Raw genomic sequence first — 18934 nt, forward strand, 5'->3', positions numbered from 1 at the left:
TTAAACTCACTTTAAACAGTCCGGAAAAGATCCCACTCCTTCTCCTGCTGTCGAAGGGGGGTCCACAATTTTAAATGATGAAATCCAATCCTTTAAAGGCGATTTTCTAAGCTCTAGTTTACGCTGTCTTTGCTTTATTCTGTCTACAGAAGACCGGAAGGCTGACTTCCTGTTTAAACCTTCCCGTTCCGTACCAAATTTAAATAGGTTTTAAAAATCCAATTCCTTTCTGCTCGCAAGTCCTTATCTAATGTCCAGTTGCTCAAAGTCTAAGTACTCATGGGTGCTTATTTTAGAGTCCGAATTGTCCCAGGAAAAAGGCAGCGCTCTCCGGCAACGGCTGTGCGGCTTTGCTCCACGGAAATAGCAGTTGACTCACAGCACCGCGCCACTTCCCCCTCTTCACTTCGGAGCCCGTTAGTGGGTTCCTTAGCGAGTGGGGGGGCGCTAAAGGTGCCCGCCGAGTCCCATGGTCACAGGCTTCATCCGCCTGTGATTTTTAAAAGGGTCCCCGCTTTGCCGTAGCGGAAAAGACCCGTTTCCCGCGGAGCTAGTCCCTCCTGTTCAGAGGGAGTCCGCCATTGCCGATGGTGCCACCCCGGAAGTCGAGTAATGCTGCTTCTGATGCGGTAGCCCTTAGCGAAACTGTATTTCTGAGGGACTACTTGTTGGCCTTCTTCCTTTCCCTATTCCCAATTAATATCTGAGCCAGAGAAGAATTTGGGGAGCAGCCATGTATTGGGAGGGAAACACATGGGAGCAGTTTCAGGAATTCTCTTCTAAACAGGATTCAAGACCTCACCTGCTGTAGTGCCAGGCTAACTAGAGAGACCCTCCTTGCTGTAGCAAGTGAATGTGGTGATAAGATTTTCCTGATTGTGACAGTTTAGCACAGAGGAAATTGGAGAATGAGGTTGGAAACATTTTCCCTTTTCTTTGATGAGAGTTCCTACTTCATGCTAGCATTTTATATGGAAACACTTTTTGTGTGTGTGTGAGCTTGTTTGCATTTCTAATTATAAGCTAAAGGTTCCATTTCAGCTGGCTGGAGTCTTTCTGTAAAAGCTCAAAGTGGTCTACAGTTGAATTTATTCTATAACCATCTATTCCATGACTGTCAAGTAATCTGAGTCAATTGAATATTATGCTACTTACTGTTGCTCTTCAGAAGATTGTGTATATGGACCAACACAGCTGCTTCCATTTTTAGACTGTAAAGGAGGGTATGGTTATGGGGGCCATCATGATAAAAAATCTGCACTTTATAATTTACCTTTTGTTGGCATTCGTCTGCCTTGAGAGATAATGAAGTGTGCCTCTCAGGGTAAAGTCAAACCGCTGCATTAGCAGCACCAAAGTGACCTCCTCAGGGTGTATGGAAGTCCTGGGCTGCCCAGATGACAAGACCCCTCTCTTGGCCTCACTCTAAAGCAGTGATGGCCAAACTTGGCCCTCCAGCTGTTTTGGGACTACAATTCCCATCATCCCTGACCACTGGTCCTGTTAGCTAGGGATGATGGGAGTTGTAGTCCCAAAACAGCTGGAGGGTCAAGTTTGGCCATCACTGCTCTGAAGGAAAGCAGAGCAATATGTCTGGCACCAGCCTGGATGCAGGAGTTGCTGGAAGAAGACATACAAGGCACCACCCACTCCAGATTTGTGTAGGGTTTACTCCTAAGTAATTTTGTCTCTTGAAAATATCCCACAAGGCAGTGGAGGTTTATGATCAGATTTTTGCTTCTCGTAGATGGGCTACCTTCCCAGGTTGACAAGCCTCATCTTCCTCTCACTTATCTCTACAGCAGAAACCATCTTCTTGACTGTTGGACCCACTATTGGTCTCATCCACTCAATCTACTGGAACCTGTCTTTGCATGCAGGGGATGTCCCTAACTCACCATGGGTTTGAGACCTACCAGGTACCCTCATCTGCTTTAGCCGGCCCATTGAAGCTGTTCCCGGGATGTAGCTGCTGACACATCTTCTAGGAGCCACAGGTGAGAGCTGAGTGCAGGGTAGGGACCAAAGATGGACAAAATGACCCCAGTAGGAAAATTATGTTTCTTCCACCAAAGGTACTACCCCTCCCCTAAGACCCCATACACCCCATAGAACTTACCACTATGTCACTATTGGTGGTCATAATTGCTGCCTTGTCTTAAGAGGTGAGCATTTCAAGCACCTGAAATGAGTCCTGGAGATGTCAGCCGTACCAACATCACTAAATGAAATTAATGGGATCTAAAAGTGCTGGACGTTGGGTTTCTTTGGGCGACCTGTTGATTGAGCATTCACCCTAATCTGCATGCACAAAGCTTATGTGGTTAGACCATGCCTGGTTTTTATCGAGCATCCATTCTACTTTGTTTATGGGGTGGTTATACAACAATGGACATTCATCCTGATTTGTTTGTGGAGTGTTTACACCTCGTCTTGTTGATCATTCATACACTGCACACTTTTCAATGCATTTCTCCGTTACTTTCTTAACCACAAAAGGTCTGTTTTGTGGTTTGCTGCACTAGGGCCACAGAGCGCTTTAACCCACTTTAATTGGGTTATTGGAAATTGCAGAATGTAAAAAAGTATACATTTCCTACAAAAGAGACACGAAACTTTTGATTCCTGAGAATGCTAAGGCTTTTGAATATTAAAAGTGCTGGAGAAGGCAGCAGTGGTTTTTTTAATCATGGATATTTATGGGCATTCCCTTTCTACATGTTGCTTTCCTCCTTCTAACCTTAAGTTCTGGTATGTTCTTGAATCCCTCTTGTAAATTACTGACAGTCATGGGGCACTTTTGGAGAGAATTCCAGGTTTAAGACTGAGGCAGTTCAACTGAAATTTCATATAGTAGATTTTGATGTTCCTCAGCAGTATAGGACTGATACTAAACAACTCCTGTGAGTCCCCATCTGGAGTCTGCCGTGATACAGCACAATCCACAAGTGAAAACTAGGCCAGTTAGGAGGATGAACTCAGTCACTTCCTTGCACTCCGTGACGGGAGAAGCTCAGTGCACAACTTTCAACTCTTTGACCTTAGTAAAGCATTTCCATTTCAGTCCATTTTATAAAAGTCTTCCTTGGAACTGAACTGCAAAACACCTACATCAGATTCAAAGCCCTCAGATTATATCTTTCACAGGACCAGTGGCTCTAATTTTTATTCTAAGTGGCCTGGTTTCTTTACTGTACAGCTTTCAGAAAATGCTGGAGGTCAATCTCTTTATCCTGGCCTTTTAAACCCTATTCCTGTGACTGTAATCTGTTTTAACTGTTTTTTATTTTGGAATTTTATATTTTTGTAACTCCCCTGAGACCTGCTAATGAAGGGTGGGTAATGAATGTTTATAATACAGTGGTACTTCGGGTTAAGAACTTAATTAGTTCTGGAGGTCCGTTCTTAACCTGAAACTGTTCTTAACCTGAGGTACCACTTTAGCTAATGGGGCCTTCCGCTGCTGCTGCCGCACAATTTCTGTTCTCATCCTGTTCTTAACCTGAGGTTAGCGGAGTCTGTAACCTGAAGCATCTGTAACCTGAAGCGTCTGTAACCTGAGGTACCACTGTAATAAAGAAAAAATTAAGATAGGTTGCTTTTTTAATTCATTGGTTAGCTTAATTTATTTGTAACATTTTAAAACAACTTGATTAATCGGTAACAATTTGTAATATAATAATAATAATAGTAATAATAATAATAATAATAATTTGTTTGTTGCTTTATCTTGCCCAAGGCAGCCTAAAACAACTTATAAACAAGCAAACAAAACAACCCTACATAGATCTATTTTACACAAACTTATTTACACAGGGAAAGGACTGGCGATAATAATAATAATAATAATAATAATAATAATAATAATAATAATAATTTATTTATACCGTGCCCATCTGGCTGGGTTTCCCCAGCCACTCTGGGTCGCTCCCAACCAAATATGAAAACAAGATACAGCATTAAACATTAAAAACTTCCCTAAACGGCTGCCTTCAGATTTCTTCTAAAAGTAAGATAGTTGCTTATTTCCTTGATATCTGATAGGAGGGCGTTCCACAGGGCAGGTGCCACTAATGTGGCCATGAGTACTTAAGAATGTGCACACATTATACAAATACCTCAAAGGACAGATAGAAGTGTGCATTGTGTATTAGCTTAAGGCTGAGAACTTTACTTTTTAAGAAAGTGCTATTCAGAACAAAATGTTGATTACAAAACCCGCGGGTTTTTGCCTTTCCCTCTCACACATGGGAGACTTCCTTCCCTCCCCTGTGGTGCCTGCTATGACGTATATACACGCCACCTAAAAACCAGGCATTCTTTTTTCTTCTTCAAAATAATTGTTTTAGTAATATGCAGATTTATTAAACTAGTCCATTAAAACTCATTTGATGAATCAACTAGGATTTCTTTAACTGAGTGACAGCCCTAATTCTCCCCCTTCCCATGTTAATTGTGATCACTCTGCTGACAACCCCAGTAAAAAACAACAAAAAACAACAACTCAAAACCATAGCAGACAGCGTACATTCCAGATGAACAACAAATTGTGCAATGCAGCCAGGAGAATTTTGCAACATACTTGAAGAACCTGTTGTACAGATTGGAAAAATAATACAAGGCAGAACAAAAAATCCTCAATACTTATTTGATAAATTCTGTGTTATATGGCAAAATACATTCCAGACAGTTCTCTCTGAGCATAGGATTGCTCATCAACTGGTTCAGTTGGAGCTAAGGGTGGGTTTTTTTGTTGCATCTGTGGTTCTTAAAATGTTCTATTATCTCAACGTCTGAGTTACAAATTTTGAATCAGATGAAGACTGGTTAATGTCTCATCCCAAGGGATCAGGAATAACATTCACAGAATGGATCTTATTAGTTCACACATTAACCAGAAATGAAGAAAAAAGTACAATAGACTGGTCTACAAATGCAGAAAACTGAGGGTGGAGATGGGCATACAGCGCTTCCAGATTGGAGCTCCTAGCACATCATTGCTGCTGCGATGGAAGCTACAAGTGGAATTGAAATTACTTTCCACATTTCCCGGGTGGGTGTGTATTATGTTCTTTTTGTATATACCACCATGTCCTGTCCTAGTGGATATGACATAGCCATGTGGGTGGCAAAGTGTCAATTTACTAGAGCAGTCATTTAAAGTCTTTTTTTTTTTTTTTACTTTCTGCATTGGATTGCATGGGAAACCAGCCCCCCAAAAGCAGTGTTGAGGGGCAAAGCTCCCCTACCCCTGTCACAAGTGGCTTTAGCAAGGTATCTGAGAAAGTCTACCCATCCTGGCTGCTTCAAACCTGTCCGTTGGAACACTTCTTTGCATCCACTATATACGCTGTTCTTCCAAGCATAACCTGTTAATTTGTGCATTAACCAAATCGTCCAAGTTTGCACTGAGTTCCTTACCTCCTTAGGTGTTTTATGCAGAGGGGACCCAAGAAACTGTTTATTGTGCTCTGTACAGTGGTACCTCGGGTTAAATACGCTTCAGGTTACATATGCTTCAGGTTACAGACTCCGCTAACCCAGAAATAGTGCTTCAGGTTAAGAACTTTGCTTCAGGATAAGAACAGAAATCGGGCTCTGGTGGCGTGGCAGCAGCAGGAGACCCCATTAGCTAAAGTGGTGCTTCAGGTTAAGAACAGCTTCAAGTTAAGAATGGACCTCCAGAACGAATTAAGTACTTAACCTGAGGTACCACTGTACTGTTGTTCTATTGTTTTACTTTAAGTTCAGAGCATAAGCTGTTCAGCGCATAAGCCATGCCAGAGGGGCAAAGAGGAAATGTTCCATCCTCACTGTCCTCTGGCATGGCCATTTTACTTAGATCTTTAGCCAGTCAGGTCCTGTATCCACAGCAGTGGCTAGAGGAGGAATGACTGCTGGGAGGAACACAGAGAGAAGGAATGTTGTGGTGCACCTGTAGCAGCAAAACTAGACGCCTTCATCAACCCCACTTGCAATAAAACATGTCTTTCCTGTATCTGTCTCTACAGACACAGCAGGCACTGTATCTCTCCAACAGTTTGACTTTACCTCTGAAGGTGCACCCTTTCATTGTCTGCGGAGACAGGTGAATGCCAACAATGTAGCTGTGCTCTCAGATCTTGGGAACGTGTTTCAGCCCCAGGGTTTTAGGATTCCATCACTGAAATAGCTCCTGCCCATGGAACCTTCACACAGCTAGCTTCTGAGATTGTCATTGTTTGGTATAATTTAATTTTAATGTCCTAAATGAAGCAGACTGTAAATTACGAATTGTAAATTGTTGTTGAAAATCAAAACTATGCTTGCAGTTCCCATCTTTACTGTTGGCTTAGTGTACAATGACTACACATCCACAATTTTCCCCATATTGCATCATTTTGACTTCTAAAACAAGGCCTAATTTAGTTGTGTTATGAATGTATTGTTGCACTTGGGTAAAGGTTGTCAAGCACCTTATAAAACTAATTTGAAAGCTGCAAGAAAAGACCAAATATACATATTGCATTCCCTGTGAATGGAAGCAGCTGTCTAAATCATATCTGGATTCAAATTTCACCATCCCATTATCGATTTCATAAATTGAAGCAAGCCACCTTAAATAAACATAATCTTTCACCGTTTATTAAATATACATGGATCCACAGATCCACAGTTAAACAACTGTAATTCAAAACATTAAAAATTAAATAATTATCTGTGTTTGACACAGATTTTATTATAAGAAGCATACAAAATGGTTCAAATGTCTCCTGGTTGACAAGATACTTAAAACAGCATCATCTCTCCCTGCTGAGAGAATGAGTGGCAATTTAAGGAGCAGTTGTTAAAATATGATACCTCTCTTTAAAGTAGAAGGAGAAAGGATTGCACACAAAAGCAGCAATGGCAAAACAACAAGAAGGCACACCCCAAGTCTCTGATATCTGCAGTTCAGTTCTAGGTATATCACAACTGTCTGTGGCACATATTTTGAAGAGAAAGAAAGAGGACACTGACTGCCATTCAAAGGAAATAAATGCAATTTGTCCCAAATTTTACCCCTGAAAAAGAGGATGTGTCCAGGAAAAAGAGGACACATGGCAACCCTGTCATGTGACATGACAGACAACCTAATTAACCATTTGTCAAAAGCGAACTAAATTGTGTCTTCGGTTTTCAGCTGGGTATAATTTGAGGGAGGTAAACTTTAAAAACAGACCTGAGTTTGGGCTGCACAGGAAATGTTCCAAGTCTGTCAAGTCCTTGACATTAAAAGTGTGAAAAGGTTCAATTTTGTTCACCGAACCTAGCTGTTATTAGCAAGAATAGAATGGAGGGAAAGAGTGGCAGATTGTCGAAGGTATGAGGAATGCAGCTCTCAATAACATTCTATTAACCTGTTTTTCCTTTCATTGGTCTGAAGTCTTTTGGGAACACCTACTGCTGGGTCCCCTTTCAGGAGACAATATGTACATTCTTGGGATTTGCAGGAGGTGTGTGTAGACAGTTTGTGTGTACAATGATCACATGAGGTGAGTGGAAGTAGGACCACACCTTTTGGCCCTGACCATTCACTAAGGTGCTCAACATATCTTCAGGGTAGTGGTGGGGATGATCTGATAGGAGACTCTGTGAAAAGCAATGCCCTTGATTGCAGATACAATCTACAATCCTGTTTCAGGGTGACACCTGGCTTGAGAGCAGTACATGTGAAAAGGATCTAGGAGTCTTGGTTGACCACAAACTTGACATGAGCCAACAGTGTGACGCGGCAGCTAAAAAAGCCAATGCCATTCTGGGCTGCATCAATAGGAGTATAGCATCTAGATCAAGGGAAGTAATAGTGCCACTGTATTCTGCTCTGGTCAGACCTCACCTGGAGTACTGTGTCTAGTTCTGGGCACCACAGTTCAAGAAGGACACTGACAAACTGGAACGTGTCCAGAGGAGGGCAACCAAAATGGTCAAAGGCCTGGAAACGATGCCTTATGAGGAACGGCTAAGGGAGCTGGGCATGTTTAGCCTGGAGAAGAGGAGGTTAAGGGGTGATATGCTAGCCATGTTCAAATATATAAAAGGATGTCACATAGAGGAGGGAGAAAGGTTGTTTTCTGCTGCTCCAGAGAAGCGGACACGGAGCAATGGATCCAAACTACAAGAAAGAAGATTCCACCTAAACATTAGGAAGAACTTCCTGACAGTAAGAGCTGTTCGACAGTGGAGTTTGCTGCCAAGGAGTGTGGTGGAGTCTCCTTCTTTGGAGGTCTTTAAGGAGAGGCTTGACAACCATATGTCAGGAGTGCTCTGATGGTGTTTCCTGCTTGGCAGGGGGTTGGACTCGATGGCCCTTGTGGTCTCTTCCAACTCTATGATTCTATGATTCTATTCTATGATTCTAGGACTTATATGTATGAAGGAGGATCAGAGGGTGTAAACGCATGTTAACCTGACCCTCACTCTCCATTAGTACAGTGTGAACACTCCTGCCAGGACTGAGCCAGTCCAGAAGCCCCACTGGAATACTTGCCTGGAATGTAGGAACAGGACAGGCCTAGCACATGGTGTCACTGACAGATCACCCAAAGGCACTGACCTCAAAGTCCAACATTCCTCTGAAATGGAAGTATGTGGCTTGGTGGTGACCCACATGCTTTCATCCTGAAGGGCCTGGTCTCATGAGAGCAGCTGTACAACTATGGCAGCCTGAGGGAGAAAGGCTTATCATAACCTTCCTGTTCTCAAGCAGGGTCACCTTTTGTTCAGCCAGAGAGTTCACAGCACTTTCTGTGTCCTCTCTCGGTGTACCTCGAAAGCTCTTCCTGTCATCTTGGTGCTCCTCCACCATGTTTGTCCATCTTTCTCCATGCTTCCTCTCCCCACTCACTAAACATATTGAGCAACTGAGAGCCTAAGTACCTGTGACATTACTGTTTGATGTACCATAAAAAAACGCAAAGAGCAACCGCTAGAAGGAGGGGGCAATAATGGTCAGGATTGCAACGGGTGGGATGGGGGAGTTGGTGCCAAGGAAGGACTTTATCATAATGCAGGTAAAGGTAAAGGGACCCGTGACCATTAGGTCCAGTCGTGACCAACTCTGGGGTTGTGGCGCTCATCTCGCTTTACTGGCCGAGGGAGCTGGCATACAGCTTCCGGGTCATGTGGCCAGCATGACTAAGCCGCTTCTGGTGAACCAGAGCAGCGCACGGAAACCCCATTTACCTTCTCGCTGGAGCAGTACCTATTTATCTACTTGCACTTTGACATGCTTTCAAACTGCTAGGTTGGCAGGAGCAGGGACCGAGCAACGGGAGCTCACCCCGTCGTGGGGATTCGAACCGCGACCTTCTGATCAGCAAGTCCTAGGCTCTGTAGTTTAACCCACAGCGCCACCCGCGTCCCTCCTAATGCAGGTAGTAGCTTCAAAAGCGTGGTTTTAATCAGGACTGCAGCAGGGGAGGAAAATGGTCAAATAATTATCCACCTCTCAACTGCCAATGGATACTATCTGTAGTTTTAAAAACATGCACATTAAATATAAGCACATATTTAATGGCACACTTGGTTTGTCTCTGATATGCCCAGTTTTTGTCCGAATGGAGGCAGGGCTTTCTTTCCTGTATGTTTCCCTTTCTGAAAAGCTATCTACTTTCAATAGCATTCCATCTCTAATGGCATGGCATGTCCCCCTGTGCTTTCCACTCTCTTGTTGTTCTGCATTGTATCTGCTTGTGCCCTTGAGCTCTCAACCCCCCTGAGCGAGGAATTCCATTCTCTGTCTGCCTCTATTTATTGCAAGGCACTCTGCACGTTGTTCTGGAACTCTATAAATGACAAAAATGCACATAAGAAACTCAAGAGATGGGAGGAGATCATCCCAGGAATAATGGTGAGTAAAATAAACTCTTCCCAGGGCATTGATTTGAGGAAAGCTAAAATAAAATAAAATAAAAGTATTTTTTAAAATGATGAGGTTCCCGGTAAGAGACAGGTTAATAAATCTGCCGGGAACTGTTGTTTGAACGGTGAGTAAGCAAAGTCACTTGCTGAGGCAGGTTGGGTCTGGGATTTCATAGAATTTTTCTAAGAACCAAGGGTTTGCCTGCTGGGCAACAGGCGTGCTTGCCAGTCAAAGATCAGAATGTCACGAAAGTTTAATCTGCCATGCTTTACCTCCTGCCTCCCTTCCTATTCCTTTATTACTTCTGGTTAAAAAGAAGGAAATCATGTCTATTGACTGAGGGCTCATGGAATTTCTAGAACAAAGATTAGATTAGGCTGCTGAAATTTCAATGGCCAACATTTTTTTTAAAAAAGAACCTGAATGACATCAGCAAAGCTTGGGGGGGAAACCCATAATCTGCTACCGAGAACTTCCATTGGCTGCTGCGAGGTCTGTGTTATTTGACATGACGTATCTCTTTTGGTGGCTTTCCTTCCACACACTGCATCATCAGTCCCTTTCTTGGTATTGGAAATCCCTTCTTTGTGCCCAACAGCATTCCAGTTTAGCAATGCAGCGATCAGCAGTACAGTTTACTCAGCTCCCAAGGGGGCAGGGACGAGGGCCAAGGGTATTCAGTGGGAGGAGAAAAAGACTGCAGCTGGGAAAGGGAGATGGAGTTGAGATGGAGGAGATCGGGGAAAAGGTGAGCAGAAAGCAAGGTGGGTGTATTTTCTTTTCCCAACCACTGAATAATTAACATCACCCAAAACTCAAAATGTGGGAAATCAACCCAAAGAAACAAAGCACACATTGGTGTGGTGTTTAAAACAATGTATTACTTCAGGATCCCAAAGAAATCTCCAATAAATCCAGAGAGCTGCAGTAGGGAACATAGGAAGCTGCCTTATGTCTTGCGCTACTGTCTACTAGGCCTGGGCGATATATCAATATATTGCCCAGGACCAGTATGATGGGCAGACCGTGATGGTGATTTCACTCAGCGGTATATCGCTAGCAAAACCACTGTCGCTGGTGAGTCCCTCCAGCGCCCAGCACGCCGAGGGAGAAAAAAGCTTCAGCCAGTCGCTGGAGGCAGAGCGAGTCAGGAGCCATGCCGGTCTCACCAGCGATATACCAGCGATGGTGGAGTGAAACCACCATCATGGTCTGCCCCTCATCCCAGCGCAGAGGGAGAAGAAGAGAAGAAGAAGAAGAGTTTGGATTTGATATCTCACCTTTCACTCCCTTTAAGGAGTCTCAAAGTGGCTAACAATCTCCTTTCCCTTCCTCCCCCACAACAAACACTCTGTGAGGTGAGTGGGGCTGAGAGACTTCAAAGAAGTGTGACTGGCCCAAGGTCACCCAGCAGCTGCATGTGGAGGAGCGGAGATGCGAACCCGGTTCCCCAGATTACAAGACTACTGCTCTTAACCACTACACCACACTGGCTCTCAAGTTGTATACAGCTTGTTCCTCCCTCTGTTTCTTTAAACTGCTTGGCTGAGGAGCACACAGCTGCCCTCACCTCAGTCAAGCAATTTTACGGAGTCCCCGCCCCGCCATAGGCTCCGTTAAACTGCTCCCAATCCCCAGCTGAGGGAGCCCCAATCCTTCTCCTGCCAGCATGCAGGCAGGAGATGGATTCAGGCTCCCTCAGCTGGGGAGTGGGAGGTTTTTATGCTCCCCGGTTGAGGTGCACAAATAAACCCCCATCCCTTTGGTATGTGCATGTGCGTGCCAGTAGGATGGGGTTTTTGCTCAGTCGGGGGTTAAAGCCTTCACGCTCCCCGGCTGAGAGGTCGTGCCGGCAAAGGCAAAGGGAGAACTGCTTTTCTTTTATAAGTTCTGAATCTTCCAACATTCAACCTCATTGGATGGCCATGAATTCTAGTGTTATTATGTCACAGGGAGAAAAACCTTTCTCTATCCACTGTCTCCATGCCATGCATAATTATATAAACTACTGCCACCTCTTATCCACCCTTTCTCTAAACTAAAAAGTCCCCAAACATTGCAACCCTTGATCATTTTGTTTGCCCTTTTCCAAACCTTTCCCAACTCCATAATATTTTCTGAGTGAGAGCTACTTTCTGAGAGTTATTTCCCTTGGTCTGATCCTATGTTTCTTTGATACCATCAGCAAGAAAGGACCAAACCATTTAGCAGATAATGTGGTTCTTTCTTGCAGAAGTTCCTGGAGCACCATGAGGTCAGATGGTGGTTTAGTGTGTCTAGAGCTGCTCTCGTTGCATATGTATTGGACCTTTGTGATGTGGTACATACAGTAAATGGTCACCAAACCACAAATACAGTTTGCTTCCTTAACCTTCCTTTCTGACTCATTTCCTAGAGAAACAATTGGTTGCTGACGGAAATATATTCCCCACATAACCACTGCTCCTGTGAACTAGAGAGGGGAAGTTGGCCCTTGGTGGTAGGAAGTGCAAGGAAATAATATTTCTGTTGAGAAATGTATGGGAATTCTTGGTTGGATTGGAAGCGGGTTTGAAATCTGAGCTGTAGGCTGCTTTTTATGGGCCAAATGACACTTTAGTTGGGTGGTTTGATCTCACTATGCTTTATTTTCATTAATGAAATGCAGTCACAGTGGGCTGCCAACTGGATCAGAACTGTCATTTTTGGGGGGAGTGTTTAACCCTTTCCTCCATGGTCATTTTCCCAATCAAAATCCTCTAACACTCAAGGTGCTTTTTGACAAACTGGAGAATGAATGAAATAATTTAGGTGCCTGGGTTCCCCTGGGCAAACTAAAACATGGGGAGGGGGGTTGTTGATTATGGAAATGAAATGGCAAGGTTTTCTTTCCCTCTCTACAACTACTCTGGTCAAATGGTTAGCCCCAAGCCACCTCAGCTGCTGCACGGCACTTTGCAAAAAGAAAACGATGGGAAATCCAGTGATGGATCTCTCACAGAACATATATTTTGGACCTCCAGCAGGAGTGGCCCAAACTTGCCACTGCCACCCAGCCCCCTTGCCATCCCAGTACGCAAGAGTGATACTGCTGCTGGAAGGCCAGTGGTTTATCCAGAGCAGTGCCAAGCAACCTATTGAGTTAGTGCAAGGATGTCTGCTTGCACAACAAAAAATCCCCCCTCTCCCTGCTGCTGTTGTGTGGTTTTCACAGATGATAAGTTTATTTGCACACATCTCAAGTTTTCACCACTGTCTGGCGTGAATTGAAAATTTACCGTCGGACAAACCCCAGCGTAAGCCTCTGTGCATCTCCACATCTCAGTGGGGAAGTTTCTGTCAGTAAGAGATTTTGGGCAGCTTGTCAGCTGTTACTGATCTTCTGTGTAAGAAACCATTGAAAAGCTTTGAAGGAAACCCAGAGTTCCTTGAAATGTCATTTGAAAACCATACCCCAGTGATAATAGCATGTGAATGACTCAAAAGAGGGCATTTTGGGTTGGCAAAAGTTGGCTTTAGCTGCACCTATCTGGGTTCTAATATCCCAGTGACTTTCATCTAAGAGGACACTAAGCTGGCTTCCCAAGTTGTGCTCTTATGAGCAAGGCACTGTGAATACAAAATGCTTCCTTTATTTTCTGCTCAGTAGAGCTTCCTGTACAGTACAATGCGGTAGAGTTGTTTGCAATAAAGGACTGGTGTTGCATGTCGAGTCCTGTGCCCCGTTCCATTGCTGTCACACACACGTAACTTGCCACATCTCACTGCATTTCATTAACCGTGTTCCTGGAAGTCGTGGCCGCTGTGTAAACAGTTAAGCTTCAAGAATACACTCCTTGGTGATGTAATCTGCTTATTTACAACATCTGTCCAGGCATCCCTTGATAACTCAGTTAAAATGGCAATGGTAGTTACATAAGTCAGTTCTGCTCATATACAGATTCTTGGATGATATCACAAAATGCACCAGCCTGTCTTGCAGGGCATAGAAACAGCTTGTACATTTCATAGATCTGCCTTCTTCTCTGCTTTCCCTTGAAATACTGGCTATATGGGAGACACAGAGTTTAAATGTTTTTCAGACATAAAAATAACTTATGGGTTTGAAGAGATATGGCAAAGGTTTTCAAGGTTACACATAATAAGGTACAAAAATGTGGAAATGATTATTTTAAGAGGCAGACCAAACAATGCCATGCTATGGCATGCAACCTTTCGCTGACATTTTATTTTATTTTAAAAGCAGAAGCAGTTTCTGAAGATGGCATAGGTCAGTGAAGAGGTAGGTAGATGGTCTCAGCTTCAATTCTTGGCCTCTCCGAAAAGGGTCTTTGCCTGAGACCTTGGAGAATGCCTGCTAGTCTGAGATAGCAGGAGTGGTCCAAATGAACCCACTACTCAGTATATGGCTACTTGAGAAATCCTTGAAAAAGAGGACAAAGTTTTCAATGTTTTCTAGGGTTCATGGGTACTGCTTAATGTTCCAGCCACATTTTTCCTGTACAGGAAATATGCTATTATAAAATGCTGGCTTTAGCAATTAAAGTAACGTCTATAACTGAGATCCAGGCTTGTTGGAATATCTATTCTCAGTACCCACTGAGAAATGGAAATGTGTTTTCCCCCGAGGAAGGGAAAAATGGTTAACTCAAAGGTCTTTTATATTTTAGGAGAAATAAGTTGATGCGTATTGGGCAATGGAGTTCATCAGTAGAAAGCTGAAACTCATCTGATGCTATCCATGAAATGCCCCAACAATTTTCAGAGCAAAAACATCACCTGATTGCTGCCGCTGACAATGTCTCCATGTAAATGAAAACCGAAGCATCTCAGGCTTCAATGAATTGAAGAGATTTAACTAATAAACTAGAGTTAGGTTTGACAGAACAATGCTGGCAATGATCTGTGAATCAAGCAAGAGCTCCTGAGTAAGGGAGGGGGAAAATAAAAGAGTTTCATTCATTAGCTTTAAGTTATTGTCAGTACCCAAGTCCCGACTGGTAGCAATAACCTCAGCACAATAAGATGCAGTATATTCATTGGAAATAAATTCAGTGCTCTGAGAAGATGAAGTGAATAGGGAAGTTACCTACTGGGAGGAGTCTGTATGACTGATCCAAATCTGGAACTTAATGAGCACCCAGGAGATAATGGAAAAATAAAGAACCCCAAGAAGCATTTGATAAAACTAAGGTTGCAGTCATGCTTTGTATGCAGTTACTTGGTCCATCCACCTGGATGGCACTGGTCAGGTTGTCATCTGGCTTGGAGGGTGGGGAAGACTCATGATTTAAGACACATTGCTACAATAATGCTACAATATTCATGCATACTTCCCAGGGGTATGGAGTCACATCACATGGAAGCAGCGTCCCCACTTCTGGGTATATGTGTGTGAAGGCTCTATGTTCAGGGTGGAACATGAATCCTTGCGGGTGTGAGTTTACTGTGTTCCTGTATGGCCTATGTTAACCTTGTGAATATGTAGGGGACCTGTATCTTTCAGGCGCCTGTGGTGCCGAAATGGTACATCTGATCCCCTAAATAAGAGCAGTGTGGTTGTGAGCATGAGTCTGTGCAGATTATAAATAGCACGGCTCACGAAACTGAAGCAAAAATAATCATTTTTTTTTTAAAAAAAATTGCAATTATTTTTCCAGCTGGAAAAATAGAGGCACGTAGAAGGTGCTTGGTAAGGTTGATCAGTTTCAAATGACACCATAAGTCAGCGAAGAACGAACAATAGAACTTCTGAGACTTGTTCAATAATTACCTGCTTATTTACTGTAAATTTAAGCTCAGAGCGTCACTTAAAGCTTTACATCTCCCACGCTGCCAAAATACATGCATGACAGAAATAAACTAAAACATCATATCCATCCATCCCTGCAAACTAGCTTTAGCCAAACAAAGACCAAGTTGTATACGGCTTCCATGGGCACACCCAGGAGACTCAATATAGCCATTGTGGGTTTGGCGCATTCACTTCCCCGGTGTATTTCACATTCCCAGCTGGAGCGCATGCTGACACCTCTGGGTAACATCAGCCTCCAGAATGAAGGCACGTGATGCAGTTTTGCTGCAGAAGAAGCTAAGAAGGTCTGGTAAATGGGAGACCACTACAGTGGTACCCCGGGTTAAGAAATTAATTCGTTCTGGAGGTCCGTTCTTAACCTGAAACTGTTCTTAACCTGAGGTACCACTTTAGCAGGGGCTCCTGCTGCTGCCACACCACCGGAGCATGATTTATGTTCTCATCCTGAAGCAAAGTTCCTAACCTGAGGTACTATTTCTGAGTTAGCAGAGTCTCTAACCTGAAGGACTGTAACCTGAAGCATCTGTAACCCGAGGTAACACTGTATATGCAAGCCACTCTGCAAGCTGAGTGTAATATTTCTTTGGTAAAAAAATTAAAATCCTAATTTTTTGTATATGTTGTTGCATTCCAGCTCTTTGTTTATTTGTACGTCATTACCTTGGGTGTTTGTGTAACAAAAGAGGATTTTTTTGTGTTCCTTATGGGTTCATCAGCAGCTGGCGCAACAGTCACATTCCTTTCAGTATCACATCATACTTTGTTGCTGTGGATACCGTTGTGATGCTGCAAACAAAGGATTAGAAAACAACATAGTATTCCCTCTCCCTTTGACCAAAGGTTCTGCTTCCGTAACATATTAGCAAGATGAACACATGGCCTCACAGAAAGAGCCTCTGGAGGCTGACCACTCCATAAGGCTTTGCTTTTTTTGTAATTCTGGCTTATCTAAAATTGCTAATGGGACATTGGAGCCCTACTTTCATCAGGTTTTTGGATTTCTGTAATGCTTTGGGGACACCCATAGAGCTATAATGCTAAAAGGAAGTGATATAACTTTATGTTTCTGGTTGCAGAAGTTAATAGGCAATTGTAAAATCAGTCCTTTCGACAGAATCTGAATCAGAACGTTCAGGCATAAGTAAGGTCAACATATTCCTAGTAGTTTTAATTTGAACATCTAGGGCGGGGGTCGGCAAGGCTTACCGGGCATGGGCCGATCACTCCTGCGGAGATCTTCTGTGGGTCGGACCAGTGCAGTGCGACGCTGGAAATCGCTTCTGCGCATGCCCAGATGCCGAAAATTGCACCTGCGCAGAAGCGATTTTCAGCGTCTGGGCATGCGCAGAAGTGATTTCTGGAGCCATGGAAGAGAGTCCCCATGCCGTACTGCGCAGCGCATGGGGACTTGCCAAGCAGGCAGCATTGTTCGGTGGTGGCTCATGGGCCGGTTAAGCCAACCTCTGATCTAGGGGAAAGAAGAACCAGTATTTTGTCTGGTGGACAATGCTTGGCCTGAGAAAACCACTGGAGTAAGACCCCAAACCAAATCACACGGTCACAAAACTGCCCTTATTTTCAATCTGTATAGCCACTTTTGCCAATCCAGGTGGAATGTTCAAGCAAACAGATTGAGCATGCACAAGAGAGTGCATGATGATGCCCAGTCCATGAAAATGAACTTGCTTCATTGTGAATTAGTTTGGAATCTTCGTTTCAGCTGGATCATTCAAGGGACAAACAGATCTCATGTTCACTCAGTCCTGCAGCTATTCAGTTCATAAATATGTGAATTAACCCCAGGGCTAGCAGTAGAACATGCAAAAATGCAACAAGTAGCAAGCCTAGCCACTCGTGCACTTGTCTAAAGCAAGCAGGAAATGATGACAGTGTGGTCCTGGTTTCCAGCCAGGGCTGGGAAAAGCTGATAATATGTCCAGGCCAGATGGGAAATGTCCTTCTTTGCCTCTACCAGGGGGACTCAGAGTAGACCCCCTTAAGATTGTGTTCTTGTTTAGTCGTTTAGTCGTGTCCGACTCTTCGTGACCCCATGGACCAGAGCACGCCAGGCACTTCTGTCTTCCACTGCCTCCCGCAGTTTGGTCCGACTTAAGATTGTAGGCCCATGCAAATTGCACCCCCTGTTCTGGTCTGCTTCCAGTGGGGTGGAACGGGGGTAAGGCAGGATGGAACAGGGTGTGACATGCTTAGCCAATGTGTGCAGGGGCCGGGAATGGAACCACCGTGCAAAATGGTCATTGCCTGTATTCCAAAACTCTGGATGACCCCACTCAGCAGTTTCATGCAGATGCTAAACAGCATGGAGGATAACATCAAACCCTAAAGAACCACACATTAGAGGGTGCATGGGGCTAAAGAGCACTCCCTAAGCATCCACCTCTGGAAGTGACCATCCAAGTAGGGCTTTATCCACCACGATGCAATGCCACCCACCCCTAACTTGGACAGCCACTCCAGAAGCATGGCATGATCAATGGCATTGAAAGCTGCTGAGAGGTTGAGGAGAATTAACAGGGACAACTTTCCCCTGTCTCTCTCCCGACAGAGGTCATCATATAGGGTGACGAAAGCAGTTTCTGTGCCCAAACCAAGCCTCAACCACGATATTGAGCTTGCATCAGACAATCTGATCTGCTAAGGTCCCAGTACAGTATTAGAGTAGATCACTGAGCCTCTTGGGCTTGCTGATCAGAAGATCAGCGGTTCGAATGCCTGCAATGGGGTGAGCTCCTGTTGCTCTGTCCCAGCTCCTGCCAACCTAGCAGTTCAAAAGCATGCCAGTGCAAGTAGATAAATAGGTACTGCTGCGGCGGGAAGGTAAACGGCATTTCCGTGCGCTCTGGCACTGGTCATGGTTCTCCGCGCGCCAGTAGCGGTTTAGTTATGCTGGCCACATGACCCGGAAAACTGTCTGTGGACAAACGCCGGCTCCCTTGGCCTGAAAGCGAGATGAGCGCCGCAACCCCATAGTCACCTTTGACTGGACTTAACCGTCCAGGGGTCCTTTACCTTTACTTTTACCTTACCTTTAGAGTAGATCACCCAATGCGGGATCAATATACCCTGGCATTATATAAAACTGTCTAAAGTAGCAGTTGATCTTAAAATGAGAAGAGGTGCAGTATGGGCAAAGGGGAAGGTGTTAGACTGGCCAGGAGGAGGAGCCTCAGTGCTCGGCATCAGACTCTCCTTCCTTGGAGGTTTTTAAGCAGAGGTTGCATGGCCTTCTGTCCTGG

The 18934-nt window shown here is 44.1% G+C and overlaps 2 long non-coding RNA genes across 2 annotated transcripts in view; one reads left to right on the forward strand and one right to left on the reverse strand.

The window, feature by feature from the left end:
* Positions 1-9749: 9749 nt before the first annotated feature.
* LOC308459345 overlaps positions 9750-18934 on the forward strand; it is a 28193-nt gene continuing 19008 nt past the window's right edge. The window contains exon 1 of the long non-coding RNA XR_013978020.1: positions 9750-9871. This is a non-coding gene — a long non-coding RNA (uncharacterized lncRNA). The remainder of the gene's footprint in view (positions 9872-18934) is intronic.
* LOC308459353 lies at positions 13475-16398 on the reverse strand. The gene is made up of 2 exons (XR_013978023.1): positions 16338-16398; positions 13475-13909 (listed from the first exon to the last, which is right to left on the reverse strand). It is a non-coding gene; the product is annotated as an uncharacterized lncRNA (long non-coding RNA).

This window comes from Podarcis pityusensis, assembly GCF_964106645.2.
Source record: "Podarcis pityusensis genome assembly, chromosome: 1".
NCBI lineage: Eukaryota > Metazoa > Chordata > Lepidosauria > Squamata > Lacertidae > Podarcis > Podarcis pityusensis.